This window comes from Felis catus, chromosome E1 (assembly GCF_018350175.1).
Source record: "Felis catus isolate Fca126 chromosome E1, F.catus_Fca126_mat1.0, whole genome shotgun sequence".
NCBI classification, from domain to species: Eukaryota; Metazoa; Chordata; class Mammalia; order Carnivora; family Felidae; genus Felis; species Felis catus.
The window spans coordinates 27,408,167-27,414,933 of record NC_058381.1 but is presented as its reverse complement, the minus strand read 5'-3'; the positions used below and the strand labels follow the sequence as shown (position 1 = coordinate 27,414,933).

Below are 6,767 nucleotides of genomic sequence, written 5' to 3'. Positions count from 1 at the left end.
GCCCAACATCAGTATTTGTGTGTATGTGTATTAAAATATACAAAACATAAAATTCACCCTCTTAACCATTTGAAAGTGTATAGTTCAGTAGTATTAAGTACACTCACAACGTCATGCAGCCATCATCACAATCGACCTCCCGAAATTTTTCATCTTCCCAAACAGAAACTATACCTATTAAAAAATAACTTCCTGTTCCCTCTTTCTCGTCTTTAACCACCATCCTACTCTCTGTCTTGATCAATTTGACTATGTTAGGTACTTCACATAAATGGAATCATACAATTTTTGTTTTGTTTTGTTTTGTTTTGTTTTTGTGACTGGCTTAGCTCACGTAGCGTAATTACCTTCAAGGTGCATCTGTGTCGTAGCACCTGTTAGAATTCATTCCTCTTTAAGGCTGCCAGTATCAGGAGTTTTAAAAGCTCTGCAGGTGATTCTAATGTACAACCAGAGCTGAGACCTACTCATCTTGTCCAACTCCCTCCTTTTTCAGATGAGAAAACTGAGATTCAGAGAGAGGAAGTGACATTCATTTATCTATCATCCACTTATTCATTACATATTTACTGCCCACCTACTGTGTTTCCAGGCACCGTGCTGGGTACAGTTAGACTCACACAAGGCCAAGTAAATTTGAACTCAGATCTCCTGATCTGAAGTCTTTGGGCAGCTTCACAGTTCCTCTTGCTATAACACACTCTTTTCCTTATGTTTAAAAAACTGCAAATCCCAATAGCAGCAAGATATATTATTTTCTCTGGGGCTACTTGGGGAACCAAATTTTAATATACTTTTATGTAGACTTCTATTTAGAATCACTTTTATTTTCTCCAATTGTAATCAAAGTTAAATATAGTAATCATGAATCAAGCCAAACTATTAATTTAGTTGCTAACAGCTAATTTACAGTATCTTTAAGTTTACCCTCTATACCAAGAAGTACCTGGTAAATAAAAACATAGCAGAAAATCCTTAAAATGCTATTTCTCTAAAAGATGGGTGGGAAACCTGGAGCTTTCAATTTAATGTCATCTGGTCATGGGACATATCCAAAGAATTTATGCTTAAGGCCATGAAATTATAACCTTAAAGTATATAATACCAATACTCTTAAAATATATCCTTTGTGTAATAAAAATCAGTCAATAAAGTCCAACAATTTTTTTTTTCATGGGACATATCCAAAGAATTTATGCTTAAGGCCATGAAATTATAACCTTAAAGTATATAATACCAATACTCTTAAAATATATCCTTTGTGTAATAAAAATCAGTCAATAAAGTCCAACAATTTTTTTAAGTACACAAATGGAACATTTCATATTTCTTTAAAGATAAAATAATGAATTCATTTTATTTACATAAGTTTTATATACTGATAAAATATATGTGACATAAAATTTACCATTTTAACCATTTTTAAGTGTATAATTCAGTGGCAGTACATACATCACGGTGTTGTGTAACCATTACCACTATCTATTTACAGAGCTTTTTCATCATCCCAAACCAAAACTCTGTACCCATTAAATTATAACTCTCCATTCACCACTCCTCCTTAGTCCCTGGTAACCCATTTTATACTTTCTGTCTATGAATTTGCCTATTCTAGGTACCTCCTATAAATAGAATCATACAATATTTTCTTTCTGTCTGGCTTATTGCATTAGCATAATGCCATCAAGTTTCATCCATGTTGTGTAGCATGTGTCAGAATTTCCTTCCTTTTTAAGGCTGAATAATATTCCACTGTATGGACATACCATATCCACTTACTTGTTGATTGTTGTTTCTACCTTTTGGCTACTATGAAAAAATGCTGCTATGAATGTGGATGTACAAATATCTGTTCCAGGCCATACTTTTGATTCTTTTGTGTATATACCTATGTGAAGTTGCTGTATCATATGGTAATTCTATGTTTAACGTTTTGAGGAATTGCCATACTATTTCCCATAGAGCTGTACCATCTTACATTCCTGCCAGCAATGCGCAAGGATTCCAATTTCTCAATATCCTTCCCACCTTTAGTAAAGTTTCAACCTTATTTATATGAACTTGATTATATAATTCTTGATATTAAAATGTTTTTTAACCCCTCACCTTTAATTATTCTGCATTTCTAGGTTGCATGGTCCTTTCTCAGTCCAACATAAATGTTTAAATTCTTAATCTTAAACATATACCTTCTGTGTTTATAAAATATGTTCTGGGGTGCCTGGGTGGCTCAGTTGGTTAACCGTCTGCCTCTTCATCTTGGCTCAGGTCATCGTGATCTCACGGTTCACGAGTTTAAACCCCACATTGGGCTCTGCACTGGCAGTGTGGAGCCTGCTTGGGATTCTGTCTCCCTTTCTCTCTGCCCCGCTGCTGCTCTCTCTCTCTCTCTCCCTGTCTCAAAATAAATAAATAAAAATAAATAAACATTAAAATATGTTCTTATTGAAAACCTACAATCCATGTCGCCGATATTTCTCCAGGTTTCACCAAGCTGAGAGTACTGACAGGGTCACATTAACAGTAATAACTGGGGACTCCTGGGTGGCTCAGTCGGGTAAGTATCCGACTTCGGCTCAGGTCATGATCTCGTGGCTCGTGAGTTTGAGCCCCTTGTCGGGCTCTGTGCTGACAGCTCAGAGCCTGGAGCCTGCTTCCATTTCTGTGTCTCCCTCTCTGCCCCTCTCCCGCTCATGCTCCGTCTCTCTCTCTCAAAAATAAATAAACATTAAAAATTTTTTTTGAAAACCAGTAATATCTGAAATTTTCCTGCCTCTTGTTTCTAGGCATATCTATCCTCCTTCTCCTCTGGCCCACTTGAGGTATTCCTTCTTACAAGTTCTCAGGAAGTCTCCCTATGAGCTTGGGTACAGTCACTGGTGTAATTACTTGGGAAGCCACTGGAGGGCAGCCGTTCCCTCTTACCTTTGACCCTAGCCCTGGAGAGGATGCAGTCATCAGGCCCATAGCATTTCTAAAATGGAAAACTCTCCAAGAGCTGCATGGCAACTATACAGAAACAGGGGTATTCCTCTTCCATACTTTTGGTCACGCTTTGTCACCTGGGTTTCATAGAGTCCCATGCGGGAACTTGAGCACAAGTCTGAATCCAAGCTTAATAACTGATTAAGAAAGTGAAAAAAAAAGTCCCTGACAGTTTTTAGCTGGCAGCACATAGCTGGCTATGGTGTTCCCCCACTGAAGATAAACAGAGTAACAATAATTAGACAAGGTCACTTCTGTGACTATGGTAGGAAAAAGACAGTAATAATCGTATCTGAACACGGGCAGAATGAGGACGTTAAGCAGCCAGGAAAATAAGCAAACACTCCCCTGTTCTAGCTATGTGAGTGACTCCAGCCCTCTAGGTAAAATTTAGATAGCCAATCATGGAATTGTCCCTGCGTCTTGACAGAACACAATCTAAAACAAACCCTCACTTCTCCCCAAATCAATCAGTGTAAGTCCAAATCCTAACAAGACCCTCCCCACTGGTTCTTAACCTAGACACCCGCATTCTCCCTTGCTGCAGCAAGCTTACAAACCCAAGTTCATTTGACAATAGTTGTATTATCAGTGGCTTTTGCCTGGCAGACCGTCTTGATCACTCTGCTCTCATTGCCTACATCCTCCTGAATCTTAAAAACATTCCTATGCAAATTGATGCCTGTGAAATGGCTGGGTTTTAGCTGAAAAAATTTTGTTTTCTGTATTTTCTGAAAATTTGCAATGAACACGGAATATTTTGAAACAAAAATTTTTTTAACATTTATTTTTGAGAGACAGAGAGTGAGCAGGGGAGGGGCAGAGAGAGAGGGAGACACAGAATCTGAAGTGGGTTCCAGGCTCTAAGCTGTCAGCACAGAGCCTGATGCAGGACTCGAACTCGTGAACCGTGAGATCATGACCTGAGATGAAGTCGGACGCTTAACTGACTGAGCTACCCAGGTGCCCCAACATGGAATACTTTTATAATAAAGGAAAGAACTGTACCTTTAAAGTAATAGAACTCTTTTGCCCACTTCTCCACTGGTAGGGAAACTTTCAAAACCCCTATAATTTTCTCCTTGGCTTACACATCAAAATGAAGTACTATACCCTTTATCTTTCTGTCAGTTTTCTATCTCTTCATTTCTCTTCACTTTTTGCTCTTTATATACTTCTTTTCTTGGTTCACACACATATTTTCACTTCTTTTATTCCATTCTTCCCTATTTTTTTAAATGTGTATTTATTTTGTGAGAGACAGAGAGAGAAGGGAAGGGTCAGAGAGACAGGGAGAGAGAGAATACCAAAAGCAGGCTCTGTGCTGACAGAGTTGGCTCTGGCTCAGTCGGCTGAACATCTGACTCTTGGTTTCGGCTCAGGTCATGATCTTGCGGCTTGTGGGTTCCAGCTCCTTGTCAGGTATGTTGGGCTCTGTGCTAACAGCTCAGAGCCTGGAGCCTGCTTTGGATTCTGTATCTCCCTCTCTCTGCCCCTCCCCCACTCATGTTCTGTCTCTCTCTCTCTCTCTCTCTCTCTCTCTCTCTCTCTTTCTCTCCTTTATTTATTTTTTTTTTCAACGTTTATTTATTTTTGGGACAGAGAGAGACAGAGCATGAACAGGCGAGGGGCAGAGAGAGAGGGAGACACAGAATCGGAAACAGGCTCCAGGCTCTGGGCCATCAGCCCAGAGCCCGACGCGGGGCTCGAACTCACGGACTGCAAGATCGTGACCTGGCTGAAGTCGGAAGCTTAACCGACTGCGCCACCCAGGCGCCCCTCTCTTTCTCTCCTTCAAAAATAAATAAACATTAAAAAAACATAATGTTTAAACATTATGTTTAAAAAACATAAATAAAAGAAAATAAATTTTAAAAATACTTTAAATAGATTAGAGGAACAAATGTGTTCATTTTTCTTGATCTCTAAATTACTCGTTATCATTAGCATGTAAGAAATGCTGCTAATTATGAAAAGATCTATCTTATCCAATATAATGAGACCTTTATATAATAATAAACTATTTTCCTTTACTAAATATATTAATTCCTAAATTTTTAATAAATAAATTTTACTTATTGAGAACTCAATTAATTTCAACCAATGAGATTTTTGAGAGCTCCTACAGCTACATTTAATATTTCAGAGTCATGCGTATCCTTTTTTATGTCTCCCTAAATAAATCGAAGTTGAAACTCTTGTAACTTATCAGAGCTTTAGTTCTAGAAAATACATTTCCCAGACTAGCTCAAAGGAATGCATAGGAACCAGTTTAGTTTTTAGCACAGAACCCCATACAATATGACCCCCAGAGACAGTTCAATTTTTCATATCTTCATGTTCCTACTAACATTAGATTTTTTTAATACCAAGAAGCTTACCACTTCTCTCAGTGTTGGGACCCATATGAAAATCTTTGCAAGTTCAAAGAAAGTGAAATTATCGGGGCGCCTGGGTGGCTCAGTCGGTTAAGTGTCCGACTTCGGCTCATGTCATGATCTCAGCGTTCTTGAGTTTGAGCCCCACATTGGGTTCTGTGCTGACAGCTTGGAGCCTGCTTCGGATTCTGTGTCTCCCTCTCTCTCTACCCCTCGCCTGCTCACACACTCTCTCGCTCTCAAATAAACAAACATTAAAAAAAATTTTTTTTAAAGAAAGTGAAATTATCATAAATAAAAACCTGTGCACACAAGTGGAAAATATTAATAAGATCAATGTGTCCTCTGTATTGTTGCATTTCTGAGGCATATCTTTATTCTGATCAAAAAGTCTAAAAGTTTCTGAGAGCTACAGGAAGAGAAACAAACCAGTTTTGCCTTTTCTTATTAATTAATTGATCATTAATATATCCATTTATACTTAATTTTGTATATAATTAAAGTAAACATTTATCATAGGTTTTCTATGTGCCATGTTCTCTTTTAAGAGTTTCATGAGTGGGACGCCTGGGGTGGCTCGGTCGGTTAAGTATCTGACTTCAGTTCAGGTCATGATCTCTTGGTTTGTGAGTTCCAGCACTGTGTGGAGCTCTGTGCTGACAGCTCAGAGCCTGGAGGCTGCTTCGGATTCGGTGTCTCTCTCTTGTTCCTTCCCTACTCGCGCTCTGTCTCTCTCAAATATGAATAAACATTAAAAAAAATTTTTTTTAAAGAGCTTCATGATTATTAACTTAATTCAGTAAACAACGCTAAGAGATTAATACTATCCTTATCCCTATTTCAATTAAAAAAAAATTTTTTTTGAGAGAGTATACGCACATGTGCACGCAAGCTGGGAAAAGACAGCAGGAGATGGAGGGAGAAAATCTTGACTCAGGGCTCCATCTCATGACCCTGAGATCATGTCTTGAGCTGAAATTAAAAGTCAGATGCTTAACTGACTGAGCCACCCAGGTGCCCCTCTTATCCCTATCTTTAGGAAATATGCAAACTGAGCCACAGACAGATTAATAAATTACCAGTGTTACTAAGTAAGTGGTAAAGCTAATATTAAACTCCAGAAATCTGGCTCTCATAGCAATAACCTCTCCTGTACAGAATATAATCTCCTCAGTAAGTATGCTCTCACCCTCTTCCCTGATTCAAGCGGTTCCAACCTAAACCAATTGAACAGTCCCTTCCTGTAATTCCTGTCCTAAACCATGGGAAATGACTGCAAATATTTGGAGTCTGTGTATCCCAGTTGAGAGGGATCCTGACCATACCACCTGTGCCACAAGCTTTCCCTGCAGTTCGTGCCTCTGACCCTCTAGATCTGCCTTGTTTCCAGTTTGAACCCAAGCC

General features: G+C 38.7%; 1 pseudogene; it reads left to right on the top strand.

The window, feature by feature from the left end:
* LOC101093904 overlaps nt 1-6,767 on the top strand; it is a 65,156-nt pseudogene that overhangs the window by 26,951 nt on the left and 31,438 nt on the right.